Consider the following 22,703-nt stretch of genomic DNA (forward strand, 5'->3'; position numbering starts at 1 on the left):
GTGTTTCTGAACGATGGTTTGAATATACATCTATATTTGTTGTACTTCATGCGTTGAATTAGTAATGAATGCAACACAAAAAGGTTCTAGATGAGATACAGCGAGATGCTATTTGGGCGCCAGTTACTATTCCGAACCGTTACTACATTATTATCTTCTCATGATAGAGACTTCCATGCAGTCGCAATATGGAAGCCGGCCTGAGGTCTCTTTTTGTTTCATGAATGTGAACTCCAGCAACGGAATCCCTGGTGAGGCGGTTTGAATTGAGGGTCCGGTCGTCGTAACAGTACTAGCTAGGTCGCCTATACTTGAATGCACTTTATGCTATGACACATGCTAATATGCCACGTTAGCTTACGTTATAAAGTGAGGCATTAATTTGAACTCGGTCTGCATTTACAGGAAAAATGAACGGGGGAAATCGGCACAGCACGACCTACCAAACCAGCATTTTGGTGAGAGAACACATTTAATCTGAGTGCAATGATCTGTATGTGACTGCATATGATATGATATATTTTTCACTTCAAATGTATGGGATGTGGGGAAAGTCGACTGGATGGTCAGTGAACGCCATGGTAGCACGTGACTGTATGCTGTTCAAAGATCAGCTGCGATGATGCGAGATGTTGTGCACTTGACTGTAGTACGTCTTGCCAACTTCGTAGAGCCTGCCTTTGCCTCAGAGATCCACCTTCTTTGCCTGAGACCTAGGCAGTCACACAGGGGTTCCAAGACCATCAAATCAAGTCAGTGGGATATAACTTCGTTCCATGCTACTTTATAACTAGGGGTCGACCGATACAGGTTTTTTAATGGCCGATGCGATACCGATATTTTTTCCATCACCCTTGGCCGATACCCGATTTCCGATACCCGATACGGCCGATGCCGATATTGTTAAAAAAAAGTGTTAAAAATGACAAAAATCAGTACTGTATCATTTTAAAAAAAATCCTATCCCATCACCTTTTCATCACACCATAACATGAATAACAGGAAAATAACGGTCATATACAAAGCACACTGAGCAACTAGTTTTTTAAGCATCTGTAGCATATAGCCACCTAAAAAGGTATAGGCCTACATAAGGCATTAAAAATTCAAAGGACTGTGGCTTGACAGTGGTACAATAGCATAGAGCTTGACTGTAAATTTGAAAAATGTTGGGGATGACCAAGATTATTATGGGTTTAAATATTTATGCCTATTTTTTCACCTGTATAGCCTAGGTGTACTTGATTTACTAGGGCCTTTCACAAAATAAATCAAATCAACTAAATAACAAACAAAAGCCCAAAATAACAAAAGAAAGAAATGCAAACAAAACACATAGACAAGTAAACCCATTTTTTATTATCACATTATAAAATACATTGCAAAGAATCCCACCAGTAAAAACACCCCTGTTCAAAATGGTTTGGTCCGCCAAACGGCGGACACCCCTCTATTTTACTCAGATTGGAACATTCACTTGTTGCTGAACGAGGAAGTGGCAGCATGCCGGTGACCTGGTCTGTTAAATGTTACAGAAATGTTTTACACAGTATTTCTAACCAAATAAATGTCTATGAATTGAAACAGCCAGTTTGCAAGTGATTGTTACTCATTAGTGATCGCTAAATAGATGGAAGTTGATAAATTAATGACGCTACCAAATAGAGCTCTTCAGCGTTGACGTCAACTTGTATGCGGCGTTTGGACTACCGGTTCCCTGGCGATTTTTTACATTGCAAAACGCCATAGAGATTCAGGTTTGGCAAAAATATAAGTTGCACGGCAACAACGAACATTAGCGTGTCCCCGCATCCCTTTCTCATTAGTGGAACGGATCATATCATCATGTTGGTGTATTCACATGTTAAATCATGACGATTATAATTCAATATTGCTAACCCCTTTCTGATCATTAAAACTTCCGAACTACATACTTTCCTTTGGTTGCCATGGGTACAACCTTCCGCACGTACATGCCGTTAGATACTGGCGCCGTTTCTGTAGTCGCCAAAAGCTTCCGGGTTTAGCATATGGACGCAACATCGTATTTATGTCGAAGTTTGACACAAAATGATCAACCATGTCATACCTACAGCCTATTTTTAACACCCTCGACAGTTTGCGGGGGTTCGCTAAGCGCGTGCTTGCACTCGGAGCTTATTTGAAATTTACCCCTATTCATTCCCAATGGAGGCCGGAAGCCGATAGGAACCAGGACGTCCTTAAATGCTAACATGAAAGACTACAATCTACTACATGCTTCCGCTTCCGCTGAAGAACTCTATGCGCATTTTGAAACGCGGTGGAATTTTACACTGAAACATGCTGGAAGGCACTCGTTACAACGCTAGGTAAGAGTTATGGCAAATTATGCAGTCTGCATGCTGGTGAGTTAAAGGCTACAGAAATGTTTTACAATATTTTAATTTAGCCAGTTTGCAAGTTATGTTTGCTACCTATTAGATGTCGCTAAAACAGATTGAAGTTGATAAATGAATGACGGTATGAAATGCGCGTTTTGAAAGGCAGTGGAAATTAGACACTGAAACATATGCCGGTATACACTCAGTTACAACGGTAGGTAAAAGATGGCAAATGGTGGTGATTATTGACTGAGCAATGAATCAGGGAATTAAAATCAGTACAGAAAATGGATGGAGCTGAAACATTCTCCCTTTAGGCCTATTACATGCACATGCCATGTCATTCAGTGTCCACATTAAAATAGGATGCATCTGAAAGTCTAAAACTTTGTAGCAGCCTGCAAGGCTGTTTACTTTACTCCATGAGTGGGGGAGGGGTGACACAGCAGCGTGCATTGCGGGTCTGCCAGCAACACAGAGCTGCCCGTAGTGAAAATCTAGGGGTGGGCGTATCGGCCAAAACCGCATGCATATCGGCCGATACCGATACACTTAATAAACGGTAATATCGGCCGGATATATCGGCCAGCCGATATATCGGTCGACCCTTATTTATAACACCCACTCTAGCAGCAACCCGACCGGTTCTTCCTTATCGTTCTACAATCTACATTATGAAAGCCATAACCGCGAGTACTCACTGCCGATGCAACGCGCATATCGCAACGCGAGGGTAGGCTGACTTTTTGTCCAGTTAGGAGAGTTCAATAACGCTGTGCCACCTTGGATCAATGTGAAAACAGACACTAGTCCATGACTTTTGCAACAGAATGCATCAGTAAAGCAGGATTTCTGTTACCTAGGTTGGTTTACTGCTAAATGCAAGCTGTTTCCTCACGCTGTGACTCACAGAGCAGTAATTTCGACTACACGGTGGCATTTGTAACAGCCTCAACACAAGAGTAGGAATTCCCTGCTAAGAATGGCTAAATCCAAATTTTGAAGTGTTTCCCCCAAATGCTGTGATGTTGTAGCTTGCTTAAGTATTAGTAAAATGTGCAGGTCCATAAAGGTGTACAAAGTAGCCTATGGTCATCATGAGCTACCAAATTGGCAAAACTGCACAGATGCACAGGGTGTAGCTGGTCTTTTCAAGAGATTGTTCACTATGCTCACTTACTGTTTCACATGGACTGATTGATATATTTATTAGGGCTGTGGGGGTTAAGCACTGCTTACATTTTACTCTTCGAACATAGATCAATTCCGTCAGATCAGTCTCCTGAACGTGGAAGGAAAAATGTTCTTCAGTGTTGTGGCTCAGAGACTCTCAGCTTTCCTGCAGAAGAACAACTTTGTAGACACCTCAGTGCAGAAAGCAGGAATAGGAGGATTCTCAGGCTGCCTGGAACACACAAATGTCATCTGGCACCAGATACAGATGGCAAGGAAGGAGAAGAAAGACCTGCACGTGGTGTTCCTAGATCTTGCCAATGCCTTCGGATCTGTGCCACATGAGATGTTGTGGACAGCGTTCAACTTCTTCCAAGTCCCAGAGACCATCACAGGGCTGGTCAAAGCGTACTTCCAGGACCTGCAGTTCTGTGTCACAGCCCAGGCTAGTACAACTACCTGGCAGCACCTCGAGGTTGGCATTATGGCGGGCTGCACCATTTCTCCACTGGCGTTTACCATGGCTATGGAGCTCATCATACGAGCATCGAGATGGGTGGTTGGAGGGGAACGGTTGAAGAATGGGCTGCGTCTTCCTCCAATCAGGGCTTATATGGATGACATGACAACAATAACAACAACACCTGCATGCACCAAGCGCCTACTTGACAAACTCCAGGGAAACATCCAAGGGGCACGGATGGCGATCAAACCTAGCAAATCCCGCAGCTTATCCATTGTCAAGGGCCAGCTTACAAATGAGAGGTTCCACGTCAACAACGAGCCAATACCAACAGTTCTGGAGAAGCCTATCAAAAGTCTTGGCCGCTGGTACAGCGCAGAGGTCAAAGACTCGAAGCAGGTTGAGCAACTCAAGCAGGATACCATCAATGGCCTCAAGCAGATAAACAACACTGCTCTCCCTGGAAAGCTGAAATTGTGGTGCTTTCAGTTTGGATTGCTGCCCCGCCTCATGTGGCCAATTTCCATCTACGAGGTCACTCTATCCCATGCCAACCGACTGGAGAGGCTGGTGAGTGCACAGGTGAGGAGGTGGCTTGGACTGCCCAAATGCCTTAGCAGCATAGGCCTGTATGGCAATGGAGCCCTCTCCCTTCCAGTGTCAAGCCTTGTGGAAGAGTACAAGTGTGCCAAAACAAGGCTGGAAATGACCCTCACTGATTCCCGGGATCCATTCGTCAGAGGTGCAGCGCCAACTCTAGCTACTGGAAGAAAATGGAAACCATCGGCAGCAGTAGCAGTAGCAAAGGCCGCTCTCAGGCACCGGGATGTAGTAGGGCATGTCCAGCATGGCAGGAGTGGTCTTGGCATGCAAGCAACAACACCCACATGGCAAAGGGCCAAGCCAAATGAACAACGGCACATGGTGGTGGAAGAGGTGCGCCAGCAGGAGGAAGCAGCTAGGTGCGCCAAGGCAGTCGCCCAGGCACAGCAAGGCCGCTGGATGAGGTGGGAGAGTGTTGAGAGGAGGAAAATAACATGGAGCGAGCTGTGGAGCATGGAGGCCAACAGGCTTAGTTTCATCCTCAGGGCCACGTATGACGTGCTGCCCTCTCCAACCAACCTACACCTGTGGTATGGAGAGGAACCAGCCTGTCCCCTGTGTGCAGTTCCTGCAAGCCTAAAGCACATCTTGGTGGGTTGTAAGACCAGCCTGACCCAAGGAAGGTACACCTGGCGCCACAACCAGGTGCTGAAGTGTTTGGCTGCTAAACTTGAGGAGAAAAGACAAACCACCAATGCCATGCCTCCAAATTCCCAACCAGCTGCCCCATGGAAGACACCTTTTGTCCGGGAAGGGGAGAAAAGGGGAGCCAAGCCAGCTCCTTTGGAGGTGGGCCCACTGACCATGGCCCGGGACTGGGAAATGCGGGTGGACCTCAATCAGAGGCTCCGCTTTCCACCTGAAATCGCAGTAACAAACTTGCGCCCTGACCTGGTCCTATGGTCCAATTCCTGCCAGCGTGTCTTCATTGTGGAGCTAACCGTCCCGTGGGAGGATTCAATTGGGGAGGCGTATGAAAGGAAGAGGCTGCAGTATGCCGACCTTGCAGCGGAAGCAGAGGGGCGGGGCTGGAATGTGAAGGTGTGGCCCGTGGAGGTGGGCTGCAGGGGCTTTGTGGCCAGAAGCACCACGGGGCTTCTTAAGGAGGTCGGTGTCAGAGGGCAGGCCCAACGGAGGGCCATTAAAGAGCTGTCTGCAGCAGCTGAGGAGAGCAGTCACTGGCTGTGGCTGAAGCGTAGGGACACAACATGGGCTGCCAGGTGACCATGTGATGCCACCGTACAGCACACACCCAGGTCTGATCAGCCTGTGGTGGGCCAACCTGTATGAGAGTGTTTTGTGTGAAATGGCCGAAACACCCAATGATGCAGGATACACAACTGACGATGTGTTGCGATGGTGGCACCACATGGCCATCACTAAACCCCACTCCACCATCACCTGTTATGAACATGAAGGGACTTTAACACCTAGTCCTATAATGAAGTCTGATGTCTGGTGTCAAAACCAGTGACCACTGCGAAAGAGCAGATGACGACCTGGGAAAGACCTGGTGACAGCTTGGAGAGACTGCTGGCAGGAGGGAATAGACCCCAGCGGGGCTGCATGGGCTAGCTACCCATGTTGGCAGGATCCGGTCACTAAACAGTGATTCGGTTCCACCCAATACGGCTACGAAAAGTTCGAAAGGAAAAATACCCCTGGAGTCTGCGAGAGTGGGGGCGGAAGATGACTCATCGGCTGATCACATGGTAACGAACCTTGCAACGGAAACGACAACGAGTCAAATGTTTAGCACGGCAGGTGATGGAACAGCAGCTTTGGCGGGACACAAGTTACAAAGCTGCATCTGTGGCTGGAAAAAGATAACATCCGAGAAGGGTCTCAAGATCCATCAGGGCAGGAAGAAATGCTTGAGAGAGCTTGGCGAGGGGCCTCGCATTGACCACTACTTTCTCAGAGGTAGGGCAAATCAGTCGATTGAAGCCCAGCGGCAGGACACTCACCACAGACCACAGGGTATCAGAACCCCAGACGAAGCTCAACCAGGCATGTATCCACCCACAGAGATGAGCCCGGAGCCCACCCAGCCACAGACCGCAGTAGAGAGGAAGATGGAGGGACGAAAGCCTCAAATCTTGTGGCCTAAATCTTGCCAGAAAAAGGAGTGGGAAACCATCAACACTGACATAGTCCATCTCCTGGAGGGGCTGAAAGGAGGAGTAGAGAGAAAGCTGGACAAGATTGGAGAAATCATCTACAGCTATGGAGCAGAGAGATTTGGGGTGAAAAGCGAGCGCTGCAAGGGACCGAAGGAACAATCTCATCACAAGTCCAGAAGGCAAAGAGAGATCGAAAGGCTTGTGAAGGAAAGAAGGGGCCTGAGAAAGCAGTGGAAGAGGGCCACAGAAGTGGAGAGAAAAGGACTTGAGGCACTGCAAGGTGACATCAAGCAGCGTCTGGCAACGCTGAGGAGAGCTGAATGCTTGAGAAAGGAACATAAGAAGAAGGAGAGAACGAGGAGTGCCTTCTACAGAGATCCCTACAAGTTTGTGAAAACCCTCTTCGTCCAGGAGAAATCAGGGACCCTCAGAGCACCCATTAGTGAACTAGAGGAGCACCTGAGAAAGACCTACTCCGACAACCAGAGACATATGCCAGCCAGCATTCCGGGTGACATGCCACCAATACAACCAGCTGAACACCAGATGGAGACAAGGCCCCCTACATGGAGCGAAATTGAGAGGACAGTACAGCGGGCAAGAGCAGCATCAGCCCCTGGCCCCAATGGCGTTCCATATAGGCTCTATAAGAACACGCCAGGAGTCTTGAGGTACCTCTGGAAACTAATGAAAGTGGCATGGGAAAAAGGGATCATACCAAAGGCATGGCGAAGGGCGGGAGGGATCCTGATTCCCAAAGAGAAGAACTCTTCGAACATAGATCAATTCCGTCAGATCAGTCTCCTGAACGTGGAAGGAAAAATGTTCTTCAGTGTTGTGGCTCAGAGACTCTCAGCTTTCCTGCAGAAGAACAACTTTGTAGACACCTCAGTGCAGAAAGCAGGAATAGGAGGATTCTCAGGCTGCCTGGAACACACAAATGTCATCTGGCACCAGATACAGATGGCAAGGAAGGAGAAGAAAGACCTGCACGTGGTGTTCCTAGATCTTGCCAATGCCTTCGGATCTGTGCCACATGAGATGTTGTGGACAGCGTTCAACTTCTTCCAAGTCCCAGAGACCATCACAGGGCTGGTCAAAGCGTACTTCCAGGACCTGCAGTTCTGTGTCACAGCCCAGGCTAGTACAACTACCTGGCAGCACCTCGAGGTTGGCATTATGGCGGGCTGCACCATTTCTCCACTGGCGTTTACCATGGCTATGGAGCTCATCATACGAGCATCGAGATGGGTGGTTGGAGGGGAACGGTTGAAGAATGGGCTGCGTCTTCCTCCAATCAGGGCTTATATGGATGACATGACAACAATAACAACAACACCTGCATGCACCAAGCGCCTACTTGACAAACTCCAGGGAAACATCCAAGGGGCACGGATGGCGATCAAACCTAGCAAATCCCGCAGCTTATCCATTGTCAAGGGCCAGCTTACAAATGAGAGGTTCCACGTCAACAACGAGCCAATACCAACAGTTCTGGAGAAGCCTATCAAAAGTCTTGGCCGCTGGTACAGCGCAGAGCTCAAAGACTCGAAGCAGGTGGAGCAACTCAAGCAGGATACCATCAATGGCCTCAAGCAGATAAACAACACTGCTCTCCCTGGAAAGCTGAAATTGTGGTGCTTTCAGTTTGGATTGCTGCCCCGCCTCATGTGGCCAATTTCCATCTACGAGGTCACTCTATCCCATGCCAACCAACTGGAGAGGCTGGTGAGTGCACAGGTGAGGAGGTGGCTTGGACTGCCCAAATGCCTTAGCAGCATAGGCCTGTATGGCAATGGAGCCCTCTCCCTTCCAGTGTCAAGCCTTGTGGAAGAGTACAAGTGTGCCAAAACAAGGCTGGAAATGACCCTCACTGATTCCCGGGATCCATTCGTCAGAGGTGCAGCGCCAACTCTAGCTACTGGAAGAAAATGGAAACCATCGGCAGCAGTAGCAGTAGCAAAGGCCGCTCTCAGGCACCGGGATGTAGTAGGGCATGTCCAGCATGGCAGGAGTGGTCTTGGCATGCAAGCAACAACACCCACATGGCAAAGGGCCAAGCCAAATGAACAACGGCACATGGTGGTGGAAGAGGTGCGCCAGCAGGAGGAAGCAGCTAGGTGCGCCAAGGCAGTCGCCCAGGCACAGCAAGGCCGCTGGATGAGGTGGGAGAGTGTTGAGAGGAGGAAAATAACATGGAGCGAGCTGTGGAGCATGGAGGCCAACAGGCTTAGTTTCATCCTCAGGGCCACGTATGACGTGCTGCCCTCTCCAACCAACCTACACCTGTGGTATGGAGAGGAACCAGCCTGTCCCCTGTGTGCAGTTCCTGCAAGCCTAAAGCACATCTTGGTGGGTTGTAAGACCAGCCTGACCCAAGGAAGGTACACCTGGCGCCACAACCAGGTGCTGAAGTGTTTGGCTGCTAAACTTGAGGAGAAAAGACAAACCACCAATGCCATGCCTCCAAATTCCCAACCAGCTGCCCCATGGAAGACACCTTTTGTCCGGGAAGGGGAGAAAAGGGGAGCCAAGCCAGCTCCTTTGGAGGTGGGCCCACTGACCATGGCCCGGGACTGGGAAATGCGGGTGGACCTCAATCAGAGGCTCCGCTTTCCACCTGAAATCGCAGTAACAAACTTGCGCCCTGACCTGGTCCTATGGTCCAATTCCTGCCAGCGTGTCTTCATTGTGGAGCTAACCGTCCCGTGGGAGGATTCAATTGGGGAGGCGTATGAAAGGAAGAGGCTGCGGTATGCCGACCTTGCAGCGGAAGCAGAGGGGCGGGGCTGGAATGTGAAGGTGTGGCCCGTGGAGGTGGGCTGCAGGGGCTTTGTGGCCAGAAGCACCACGGGGCTTCTTAAGGAGGTCGGTGTCAGAGGGCAGGCCCAACGGAGGGCCATTAAAGAGCTGTCTGCAGCAGCTGAGGAGAGCAGTCACTGGCTGTGGCTGAAGCGTAGGGACACAACATGGGCTGCCAGGTGACCATGTGATGCCACCGTACAGCACACACCCAGGTCTGATCAGCCTGTGGTGGGCCAACCTGTATGAGAGTGTTTTGTGTGAAATGGCCGAAACACCCAATGATGCAGGATACACAACTGACGATGTGTTGCGATGGTGGCACCACATGGCCATCACTAAACCCCACTCCACCATCACCTGTTATGAACATGAAGGGACTTTAACACCTAGTCCTATAATGAAGTCTAAGTATATATAGGCCAGTTTATATTTTCTGTATTTAGAAGGAAAAAAACTACACATTGGTTGCATGATATTATAATGGCCATATCTGCAATGTTTAGGTTAATAGGCCTACCTCTTATTATCCATGCCTTGTGACACGTAAGGCCCACGATTTAGGGGGATACATCATGAAAAAATAAAAAATAAAGTATACACAGTAGGATATAAGAGGTAAGCCCAAATGTGTGTGTGTGGTGGTGGGTTGGTGGGGGGCGTGCACGCCAGGGTCTGTCCCACATTGTCCCTCAGAAGCATACCCCTTGTCTCCCCTTGGACTTATTAGCAGTCCTACCCTACCTGAGTGCAATTACACAATTTCCATGGTCAATTGTAAAAGCTTACCTGGTACAGGTATTTGTTGTGAGTTTATTTGGGGTGTTCCTTTGGGCACAGGGTTGTTTTTTTACCAATTTGTGTTGTGTGTTATACATGTATTTTTATTACAGGACAATCTGTGGACGGTGAAAAGGTGTCATGTGTGAGGACTCGCCTGAGGACAGACATCACCAACTTTTATCATCCATCTGCAGACAGACAATAGGGTTTGCTGTCATGTAAGTGAGATGAAATTAATCTACTTTGTGTTGATTTTGCCTATTAACTGTTTAAACCTGCCACTTGTTATAGCTTTGTTGTAATTATTGAGATCAGTTGTACTGTTATCCTCAGCGACTGTTCTCTATGCATTATGTTGAGCATTTCATACATGTTTGTAGAAAATTAACTGAAAACATGAATGACATTTAAGGCAGTGAAGACAATATTAATTCACTGGTGTTGTGTGCATGGCATTGGTGTGAAACCACTCTGCATAAGAACATACATTAAAAAGTAGACAACTATTTAGTTAAAACTTTCTTTGTAAGCAAGTTGAACTGACATTTTACGGCATTTATGTGTTGCTTGTGAATGAAAAGTAACATATGTTGTACATTATCCATAATATAAAGTCACACAATAATTTTCATAGTTAATTGTAAAAGCAATAACTGATTTATTGTTGAGGGATATTTGTGGTGTTCCTTTGGGCACAGGGTTGTTTTTCATTAATTTGTGTTGTGTGTTATACATGTATTATTATTACAGGACAACCTGTGGACGGTGAAAAGGTGTCACGCGTGAGGACTCGCCTGAGGACAGACATCACCAACTTTCATCATCCATCTGCAGACAAGACAATTGAGGTATATTAAACTTTTAAAATGATTTTATGGGAACTACAGAATTAATGTATGGCGCACATACATGTATGACCATAAAAGTGTCCCATTCCTTTTTTTCTCTCCATATGTAAGTTAAGTGCACGTACCCCAAGGTACACATTCCATGGACTGCTTACGTGGTATCTTTTCCTTATGGCCAGATATGTATGTAAATGATGGCAATGGTTTCTGTGTTTTCTGTGCTTTTTATATACAGGTAGCTTCAACTGCAGTGGATGTGAGGACAGCTTTGCAGGTTCCTGCATCTCTAAGACTGATCATCCTAGGTAATGGTTTTGCAAATAAATGTACTTTTGTGCTTGTATTTATGACACTATGTTGTGTTTTCTATACAACTTGCAATAACTCCTCGTCCAACTGTAGTGTGCTGTAGTTTATTCCAAAAAAACTTATCAGTGGTCAACCTAATGATGCCCTGTCTCTAATCAAGGCAAATGCTATGTTGAATCCTAACACCTAATGTCATTCAACCGCACACCACAGTAACAACATGCAACTTTGAGCACGTTGGTACCATTAGGATGATACCCTCCAAATTTGAGATGAATTGAATGAGTGTTTTGAGAATTACCAGTACTCGTGGAACAGACAAAAACACAGGATGACGCACTTTAACTATATTATCAAAAGTATTTGGACACCTGCCTCGAGTCGACTCACATATGAGCTCAACTGCTGTCCTATTCCTAACATTGTAGCTGTTCCTCCCTGTATTATAATAGATGATGAACAGTAATAACATGAGATAATTATTCATCTTTATTTATGCTTCAGGTGATGTTCTCTCCACGTGCCGTGTATGGAGGGCTAGGTGGTCATGGGTCCACACCAGCATATCGTGGCTGGACTGGCGGCACTCTTCACATCCTACTATGTGCTGAACCTGGTTTATCAACACGAGGCCTCAAACACACTGCAGTTCATTCAAAGGTATGTGTGTGTCCTGGAAAGGGATTATAGTTGATTCTATCAACTGATGTGCCTGGGCCTCAGCCTCAGTTGCTTTACTTATGATGGGTCACACCCTTTAACTTGTGATTGGCATTACTAAAATTACAACCAGACTGTGCCGTGTCCAACTGAGAGACGCTCAGCCTGGTTTGTGTTAAGTCAGCCTGGTTTGCGTTTCCATTACAAACCAGGCTACCTGGATGTGGGGGGTGAGGAACATGAGGTGGGTGATAAACAATCATGCAGTACTATATGGAGACGTTAGTGATGCTGCTCTTTGCTCTGACACTTTTACTCACTCAGAGTGATAATGATAAGATATTACTGAGAATGTAGGCTGTAGCCTAGGCGAGACGCAACTGGCTGGGCTACAGAAAACAGTGACAACTTTTCCAGCTCAAGACGGGGAGTGGAGCTTGAGATCGCGCCCCTTGACCAATCAGTAAGCAGCTTGTCAACAGTACATGCTCAGCTTGGTTCAGCCAGTTGAAAAACGGGAACTGTTTTTTGAGCTCTGCTGCGTCGCACTTGGTTAATCGAAAAGTAAGTGAGCTGTACAGGGTGGTAAAGGGCCTAATGCTGCACACTCTTTGCAACTCACTCCCCATCTCCGCCTTGTCATGAATAGCAAGGTGTACTAAAGATATATCTTCTGTATACAGTCACACACACTCACTGAGCGAGAGAAGTCAATTGAATGTTTGGTTTACAGTCCCCTAATTGCTGGGTATTTTCAGCGTAATAACAGAGTAACAAGTTAAATGTAATGTGTAAGAGATATTTTGTTTGTCAATCACATAATACTTAACTTTTTTTAACGTTTTTACCTGTTGGATACCAAACTTCTCTCTGTTAACCTGTTGTTTTATCCAGGAAATAGAGTTCTTCAGTAACGCGGAAGCATGTAGTAGATTGTAGTCTTTCATGTTAGCATTTAAGGACTTCCTGGTTCGTATCGGCTTCCGGCCTCCATTGGGAATGAATTGGGGTAAATTTCAAATAAGCTCCGAGTGCAAGCACGCGCTTAGCGAACCCCCGCAAACTGTTGAGGGTGTTAAAAATAGGCTGTAGGTATGACATGGTTGATCATTTTGTGTCAAACTTCGACATAAATACGATGTTGCGTCCATATGCTAAACCCGGAAACTTTTGGCGACTACAGAAGCAGCGCCTGTATCTTACGTCATGTACGTGCGGAAGGTTGTACCCATGGCAACCAAAGGAAAGTATGTAGTTCGGAAGTTTTAATGATCAGAAAGGGGTTAGCAATATTGAATTATAATCGTCATGATTTAACATGTGAATACACCAACATGATGATACGATCCGTTCCACTAATGAGAAAGGGATGCGGGGGCACGCTAATGTTCGTTGTTGCCGTGCAACTTATATTTTTGTCAAACCTGAATCTCTATGGCGCTTTGCAATGTAAAAAATCGCCATCGAACCGGTAGTCCAAACGCCGCATACAAGTTGACGTCAACGCTGAAGAGCTCTAAATACACAGTACCGGTAATAGGGGAACTGTAAAAGAAAGCATTAACCAAATGTTTGTGTGCCTGGACAGACTGAAATGCTGCTATGCATTTCCATTGTAATGCAATCGAAATCTGCTATCTGCTTGCATGGCTTGCTCTCTCCAGCTAAAGCAAATGTTGAAGAAAACAGAAAAATAAGATTTTTTTTTCTCTGATTTTGTAACAGATGTTTTGTTGGGATAAACCTAGCAACAGGCACCAAGGGAACAAGCCATCAGAAGCGAAGCGGAGTGAACACACGCGTCTCTGGTCTTCCTAAAAAGATCATGGACTTTGAATGGTTGTAAGTCTGTAAGCCAATGTCATTTGATTATTTATTTTTTACAATGTTTTTGAATTTTTTGAATAGATATACAGTATATGTACACAGCTTGTGTAATCTTTTGAACTTTTTGTCAGCAAAAAAGTTAATACTGTACATACAACTCCTTTAATTGATGTTTTTGGGAAAAAAATATTTAGTTTTTATATGTACCCGTGCCTCAAGCTCTTCATGACATCGAATAAGGTTTGCAGAATGAGATTTGTAAAGCCAAGTTTGCTGTAACGCTGGAGCCATGTGTCTGTCTTATCTCGTGCTTGCGTTGAGCTTGTGGGCGTGACACGTCATTGATAACTGATGTTTTAGCCCAATGGTTCCCAACCCCTGCTGGTACAGGGCCCCATTTTGACATCCCACATTTTCTTCATAAATGAAGCGAAAATTAAAACATGACTGGGCTACATAAGTTGTAGGGTATTAAACCTATAGATATTTATGACAGTCTAAAATTGTAAAAGGAGTTTCAAAGAGCATATTGAATAGTTATGCTATATTAAATAGTAATATGTATCAGTATTCTTTTTTTCACACACTTTCAGACATTTCAGACGACCCCATTTGAATTCCAGGCGACCTCAAATGGGGTCCCGACACCAGTGTTTTAGCCTGTTCAATATCTTCCAAGTGAAGACACAATTCAGAGGTCTTTTTTTTTACTTGCAATTGTTATGTGGAATAGAAAAGTCCCCTTCAATTTGGCTGACTTCAGGGAAACTTCCCTACGGAGGCATGGGCAGGAGCCCACAAGCACAAGGCGAGTACGGGAAGCTGGATAGTGAGATGGAATCATGGCTGTGCTGCGTTACAAAAATTTGACTTTAAGAATCTCACTCTGCAAACCATTTTTGATTACATGAAGAGCTTGTGAAACTGCTGTGTTTAGGGACCCACTGTGTACCACAGGGTAATGTAAAATATTTTGAAAAGTGGTGTAACGGCGGTCATATGCCCACATCAAACATATGCAGCTAACCCGGTAGGATCAAACTTTGTCAAAAAAGTGATATGATTTTGGTCTCATGTGATCGTATTTCTTCCCATACATCCAGAAAATGGCCCAATATGCATCAAAGGCACATACATATTTCAAGTGAAATTGATTGATAAATGTTGTGGTTACTACAATTGTAATATATTTGTCTGAATAATTATATGCATTGCCATTGTACAATAATGAGCCATTGTTTTAGTAATGTTTTTCTTTCTTTATGTCTGAAATAAATTTTTGGTTTTATTGCAGCACTGACTCCTCTCTCTTTTCAGCTGGAAATAGTCTAATGTATGTTAATACTTTTGAAATTGTGCTTCATTTGCTTAATGTGACTGATTAATTTAATTGTATTTGAAACAAATCTTTTGCAGTGTAATAGTGAATTGTGCACAAAACAGCTAATTGGTGGTAAATATGGTTTGCTGGTAATGGAATACAGGATGACATTGGAAATTAAAATACAATTAATGTCTGTATACAATTTCAAAAAACAAACAATTGCTGTAATTTGAAATTAACATATACAGTTATATACTCTAATTACCGTTTACAGTAACTTGGTGTAAGTGCTGTTTACATTAATTGGGAGTAATTACCATTTACAGTGACTTGGAGTGATTGTCGTTTACAGTCATTAGCCACCCTTTTACAGATAGTTACTGGCAGCTTTTTTTGCCTGTTATTAGCTGTAATATCTACAGGTAATCTTTAACAGTGTAGGTCATACTTAACTAAGGACCTAAATTAACACTTACTTACCACACTTAACCCCCTCTGCATCTGTTCTGTATATTTCCTGTGCACCTTGTATCGGCTAGTGATGTTGGCTATGATTTTGTCCTCGCTTGTAAGTCACTTTGTTTAAAAAGCATCTGCTAAATGCAATGTAATGTAATGGAATGAAGTAGTGTCTTCAAGACAGTTGGCATACAAGTATGCAAGACAATATGAAAGCGGGAATGTGAATTAATTAAGCAAATAATAAAATAAACACTGTGGCCTTTGCCATTCCACGCTTAAAATGAACGTCAATAAAAACATGACACAAAACATTAATTTACTAACCATGTTGATCCTGGTATACACCAAACTAAGAAAACTACTTATTGTAGTTTTGGTGTTCAATTGTTGGACTAAGAAAAGTAAGCAGAAATTACAAAAATAAAGTCTATGTCAGCCTTGTATAAACCAATGCACCATACCTGTACTCTGAGTCTGAGAATAGTGCTGTAGCCGTCCTGTCTGAGTCCTGCATCTTTCAAAAGGTGCCCTTCCCTTCATCTTGGGGATTGGGCGTAAGCCAGAGAGGAGGTAGGCACGCCACGCAGGGCAGACTGGCTTAATTAATATTGACAGCACATCAGACCAACCGAAACAACCTACCTGAAGACAGGAGAGAGAGAGAGAGAGAGAGAGAGAGAGAGAGAGAGAGAGAGAGAGAGAGAGAGATTGAAGACTGAGAGAACAGTGAAAAACAAAAAGTACAACGTGTATCCAAGTGTTGAGGGGTACATTTGAATAATGTTATGGCAGGAGAGGGGAGGGGAGGAGAGCGGTAAACTGCCATCTACGTATGTCGCTTTTATTGTTCAACAGTTAACAGACAGCTCTCCATATCCCTGTCAGAGCAACATAAACATGTTACATGGCTCTAAGAGCCGAGGCAACAAATACAGTTTAACGTTACGTATGAGAATTGTTCAGAATATGAAAAGCACCCTAGTCGACATAAATATTAATACACGATGTGAACCCTCTCAGTTCTCGGCTCTGTGCAAGATATCTACGGTAGACTCGACTCGACTCGGTGGCCTAGATTTTGCATCTCTCAGTTCATATTTCTGAGGCAGACAGTGACAGGAGCTCTGGGAGGCACAGCATGGGAACCTTAGGAGTGCTCCCTTGCTATACTCCATCATGGAGGAGGAGGAGGAGGAGGAGGGGGAAGAGAAGGAGGAGGAGGAGGAGGAGGAGGAAGAACCTTAGGAGTGCTCCCTCGCTACTCGATCATGGAGGAGGAGGAGGGGGAAGAAAAGGAGGAGGAGAAAGAGGAGGAAGAGGAGGAAGAGGAGGAGGAGGAGGCACAGCATGGAAACCTTAGGAGTGCTCCCTCACTACTCAATCATGGAGGAGGAGGAGGAGGAGGAGGAGGAGGAAGAGGAGGAGGAAGAGGGGGTGGGAGGGGAGGAAGAGGAGGAGGAGGAGGAGGAGGAGGAGGAGGAGGAAGAGGAGGAGGAGGCACAGCATGGGAACCTTAGGAGTGCTCCCTCGCTATACTCCATCATGGAGGAGGAGGAGGAGGAGGAGGAGGAGGAGGAGGAGGAGGAAGAGGATGAGGAAGAGGAGGAGGAGGAGGAAGAGGAACCTTAGGAGTGCTCCCTCGCTACTCGATCATGGAGGAGGAGGAGGAGGAGGAAGAAGGGGGAGGAGGAGGAGGGAGGGGAGGAAGAGGAAGAGGGGGAGGAGGAGGAAGAGGATGAGGAGGAGGAGTAAGAGGAGGAGGAGGAGGAGGAGGAGGCACAGCATGGGAACCTTAGGAGTGCTCCCTCGCTACTCTATCATGGAGGAAGAGGAGGAGGAGGATGAAGAGGTGGTGGTGGAGGCAAAGGAGGAGGGGGAGGAAGAGGAAAAGGAGGAAGAGGAGGAAGAGGAGGAGGAATCGGGGGAGGAGGAGGAGGTGGAGAAAGAGGAGAGGAGGAGTGAGGAGGAGAAAGAGGAGGAGGAAGAGGTGGTGGGGGAAAGAGGAGGAGGAGGAAGAGGAGGAGGAGGTTGCGGGGGAAAGAGGAGGATGAGGAAGAGGAGGGGGGAGGAAGAGGAGGAGGCACAGCGTGGGAACCTCAGCAGTGCTCCCCATCCAATCCATCACGCAGGAGGAGGAGGAGGAGGGGGAGGAAGAGGAGGAAGACTAAGATGAGGAGGAGGGGGAGGAGAAGGAGGAGGAGGAAGAGGGGGGGGAGGTGGTTGGGGAAAGAGGAGGAGGAGGAGGAGGAGAAAGAGGGGGAGGAGGAGGAGGAGAAAGAGGGGGAGGAGGGGCATGAAGAGGAGGAGGAGGATGTAGCCTCATGACCCGCTCAACACTCAATCTCACATGCGGCACCCTACTTAAATAAATGAATAAAGTGTGTATAGATGAATGAATGAATGAATGAATGAATGAATGAAATCAAATACATAAATCATACATTCATAATGTACACACACACACACACACACACACACACACACACACACACACACACACACACACACACACACACACACACACACACACGTTGACATATAGGTACACATACACATACATACATACATGCATACATACATACATACAAAGGACATACATACATACATACATACATACATACATACAAAGGACATATATACGCACATACAAACATACATACGGTAGGCCTACATATTGTACAGTACATAGGCTAAATAAAATTAATTAAACTGACCATTACCCATCACTCATAAGACATATAGATAAAAGAAGAATAAAGAAAGAAGTATGATCTAACATAACTTGGCCAACATCAAATAAATGCTGTCACCCCCTTTTTTTATATAAGAAAAAAAGGTCTTAACCTCTGCAGGTTATAGGCTAGTGCAGTGGTTCTTAACCTTTTTTACTTAACGCACCCCCTCTCCTGTGCCGAAGACAAGCCGCGCACCCCCAACACAAACTTCTGCACGTGTATATGCACAAAAAAATGTTTTAAGTGATTAATTACAATGATTCTTGCTTGAGACATTAATCAATACCTTAATGACTTAAAATGGAGACCATAACATGTTATAATTTGGTCTTAATTTGACCTAACTATAATGTTGGTCATAATTTCGGTCACAACCTCAACACAAACAAAATTCTGTGCACCCCCTGGAATCTCTGGCGCACCGCCAGGGGGTGCCCGCACCCCAGGTTAAGAACCACTGGGCTAGTGCACAGATGAAGGATGTGAGGAGTGGATGACCTATTTTAGAATGGGCAGCCAACAAATGGTTTCTGTGGAACACCAAATAACCCATTTTATAATTAACAATAATAGTACACAGATTATTGAAACAATGTAGCACTAAATATGTGCTGTAATCAAAGCTAAATGTGGCTCAACACCATATTAGTGTGCGTGACGTTTGCTCTTTTTTTGGTGGCCACTTTTTAAATATATAGGTTGTGCATATTAATATTATTAATACAATAAAATAAAATAAAATAAAATGATGAATAGTTCTGTGAATGTCTAACTGCTGTTAAAGTAAATGTATGGGATGAAGACTATAGGAGACCTTAAACTATAATGTAATTGAATGAAATGCTAAAATCATAGGCATGGACGGTCATTGTGTACTTTGTACTCTGAATCTCTCCCAATGCACGCCACGCATTAGTGAAAGTGCAGTGTACAGTGACAGCACAAAAACCGTACAGCATCATACTTAACCTTATTCTCTTTCTTATCCTTTTATTTTCTTTTACCTTTCCTTGCCATCTGCATCACAGCAATTTTTTTCCCCCATAAAGCAGCAATCAATCTATTTGCCACATGTATAAGCATTCAGAAAGGAGGGAGGAGAGACAATCAGCAGCCTGACTCATAATATCCCCTCGACATCACTATGATGAGAGAGAGGAGGAGGAAGAGGAGGATGAGGAGGAGGAGGATGAGGAGGATGAGGACGAGGAGGAGGAGGAGGAGGACGAGGAGGAGGACGAGGAGGAGGAGGGATAAAAATATCTATTTGGTTTCTTGAGCTTATTGATTTATGCCTTTTGATGATCAATTCACAACTGTCATTCAACAACACAAAGACTATTTGTCAGGAAAGTGTGTCGGTGAACATTTTCTCTCACATTTCAAGCCAGGCAGGGAGAATTGGAAAATTATTCTGGTGGGTTCATCCCTATGTTCCCCAAGGTTCTATGTTCCCCAGGTCCAATATTCTAGCCAGGCCCCTGCCAAATAAATTGTGGCTCTGCCTTGTTCCACGTACATTCATCTTGTACTGTGGCCATTAGCTTAGCCCTCCGAATAGAAGGTGTTGTGGTTTTATCGAAAATCCTTGCACGTGACTGAGAAACCTTTTGTCTGACATGTTCCATGACGTGCTACTTTTCTCACTGATTTGAGTTGAAACTGCAGAATGTCGACAAGTCCATGTGAACCACCATTGTCTGAAACTACTGTTTCACTTCTTTTTTCCCTGTTTAAACTTTGACTACACAAAGTAGAACTAGTAGAACAGTCTTTCTGCCCAAGTATAGGCTAGGTCTTGATGTTATGAAATTAGGCTAAGATCGCGGCTAAGATGTTAAGATCGCTTCCAGAGTAATCTTTTTTAGGACTGTTATTTGTGTGTGTGTGTGTGTGTGTGTGTGTGTGTGTGTGTGTGTGTGTGTGTGTGTGTGTGTGTGTGTGTGTGTCTGTGTGTGTGTGTGCCAGGAGCGTTTGCGTGTGGGCGCTTTTTCACGTGAACCCTGGACAATTGGCCCCATGCGGCAGCCAGTCTCCAGAGCTGGTGTGGGAATGTGTATGTTTGTATTTGTGTAGGCCTATGTGTATCTTGAACGCTCTTTGAGTCAACTTCATAGTTGTGATAATGCGCTATTTAAAAACATGTTGTATTGTATCATATTGTATGTCACATCTCTGAAAATCCCACAACTGCAGTGATTCCCAACCTATGGGTGGAACCTGAAGGTATTCCAAGTGGGCCTTGAAATCATTTTCCAAAAATAATAATCATATTTTGGTGTGTGTTGCTGTTGATTTATTTGAGTTTTATTCTTAATTGGGTCAGAGGTGGGCCCCAAACATTTTTGACAATTTCGAGTGGGCCCCAAGTTGAAAAAGGTTGGGAACACCTGCACTACTGTGAAAATCCAGCCAGATCAAAGTGTAGTTTCCAAAGCTGAGCATACAGTAAACATGTGGACCTAGCAAAAGCGACATTACCCATAATCCTTTGCCATTTATGTAAATCAGGTTAGGTTTAGGGATGGGTATTGGTCTATGCAGTTAAACCAAGGGGTCAGGATTTATTTGGCTGATTAGCTCACAGACCTAGATTAGGTCTGTTAGCTTCGCCGATTAGCAAGGCAATTCTGCCGCCACTTTGCTCAAAGAGGGTGGACGTGATTGGTGGGTGCGCGAGTTTAGTGTTAATAATAATAATAATAATAATAATAATAACTTGGTTTTATATAGCGCCTTTCAAGGAACCCAAGGTCGCTAGTGTTGGGCACACATACAGATGTGTGGTTGGGCACCTCCATGCATCCAATGCCCGTCTTCCATATATCTTTCTGGTCAATCATAAGTCAGTCATTAACGTGGCACGTAATTGACTGAATAAACTGGCGTCGGAAACGTCTCCATCTTTGAAGCTGAAAAATTCGTTCAATTTTGGCTGAATTCACTAGCCTAGCATTTCCCATTGAAATGACTGGAGGCGGGACTTATTCACTCTCTCCAGTTCTTATACTACCTCCATGAGTTAAACATTCACAGGTGCTCATAGAACTAAGCTTGCACCACACAACACAACACTTTCAAACCACGGATATTGTCAACCGAAGCATGACAAGGGAATGAACATAGGGCCCATACGGGGAATCTACGCCTCTTTTTCTGGCTACCCATTTTGCCTGACAGCCAAATGTCTTGGCATCATGGGGGCCGCTAGGGGGGGGGGAAAGTGGTACAGATTCTAAGGGCCCAAGCACTGAGAGGGGCCCTTAAGGGGGCCCAAGCACTGAGAGGGGCCCTTAAGGGGGCCCAAAATTGGAATCTTTCATGGGGCCCAACATTTCTGGCAGCGCCCCTGCTTGGCAGTGCACACACACACATAACTCACGCCTGAAATGTGACCTGGTTCTTCAGTAAACACTGCCTGTGACGCCCTGCAATGGGGGCAAACCATGAGGGAGGGGGTTTTTAAAAAAAAAAGAATCTTCTTTCATATTCATGACCTCTGTCGTTTTAGCACATCTCCAACACGTGTTGAAAGTTACATGCACTAACTGTAGTAGTCCTGTCAGGACAACTTTGACGCTGCTCTGTTGCACTGAAGCATATACTACATACTTCCTTCAACAAATAGGCAGAGCCGCTGAACAAGGGTGCATAGAGGCCTGTACAGCCTAATGGTTCCATATTGTGACAAACTTGGCTGACGAATTCTCTAAGGAGATCTTTGACCGTCCCAGATGCACAGGGCTGTTGTTTTTTTCTTCACCAACCGCCCCCTCCCACCCCCACACACCTTTTCCCCCCCTGCTCGCGCACATGTGGGCTCTCAGAGAATTTGAAGAAGAAGTTGAAGGCAAACTGTTCTTGACGTGCGAGCAGGAGAAAGTAGCAGCAAGGGTACACGTGCGCGGCATGCTGATGGGGGAAATCAGAAGACGGCCCGTGCTGATTAGCGCTCTGAACGGAACACCGTTTCAGCCGCTAATTAATGCCCCAATAATTCCGTGAGATCAGCAGTTTTTTATTAGCTTTCGCTTTCCCCTTCACCGTGTAGTACAGTGTTTCTCAAAGTGGGGCGAAAGCCCCCCTGGGGGGGCGCGGAGGCATCGCAGGGGGGGGCGTGTGACATCTGATTTTGTTTTTTTGTTTTTTCCGAAGGAAATTATTTCCTGTCTCTCCAATAAATGTGAATACAAATAAATAAGTGAATAGCATGACCACACGTCCCTCT

At 45.4% G+C, this 22,703-nt stretch overlaps 1 long non-coding RNA gene across 1 annotated transcript; it reads left to right on the plus strand.

Annotated features, from left to right (window-relative positions):
• The first annotated feature begins 376 nt into the window (after nucleotides 1-376).
• On the plus strand, nucleotides 377-11,467 carry LOC134441345 (uncharacterized). Its single transcript, XR_010033148.1, has 4 exons — nucleotides 377-458; nucleotides 10,421-10,528; nucleotides 11,061-11,158; nucleotides 11,394-11,467. It is a non-coding gene; the product is annotated as an uncharacterized LOC134441345 (long non-coding RNA).
• Nucleotides 11,468-22,703: the final 11,236 nt, after the last annotated feature.

This window comes from Engraulis encrasicolus, chromosome 24, assembly GCF_034702125.1.
Source record: "Engraulis encrasicolus isolate BLACKSEA-1 chromosome 24, IST_EnEncr_1.0, whole genome shotgun sequence".
NCBI classification, from domain to species: Eukaryota; Metazoa; Chordata; class Actinopteri; order Clupeiformes; family Engraulidae; genus Engraulis; species Engraulis encrasicolus.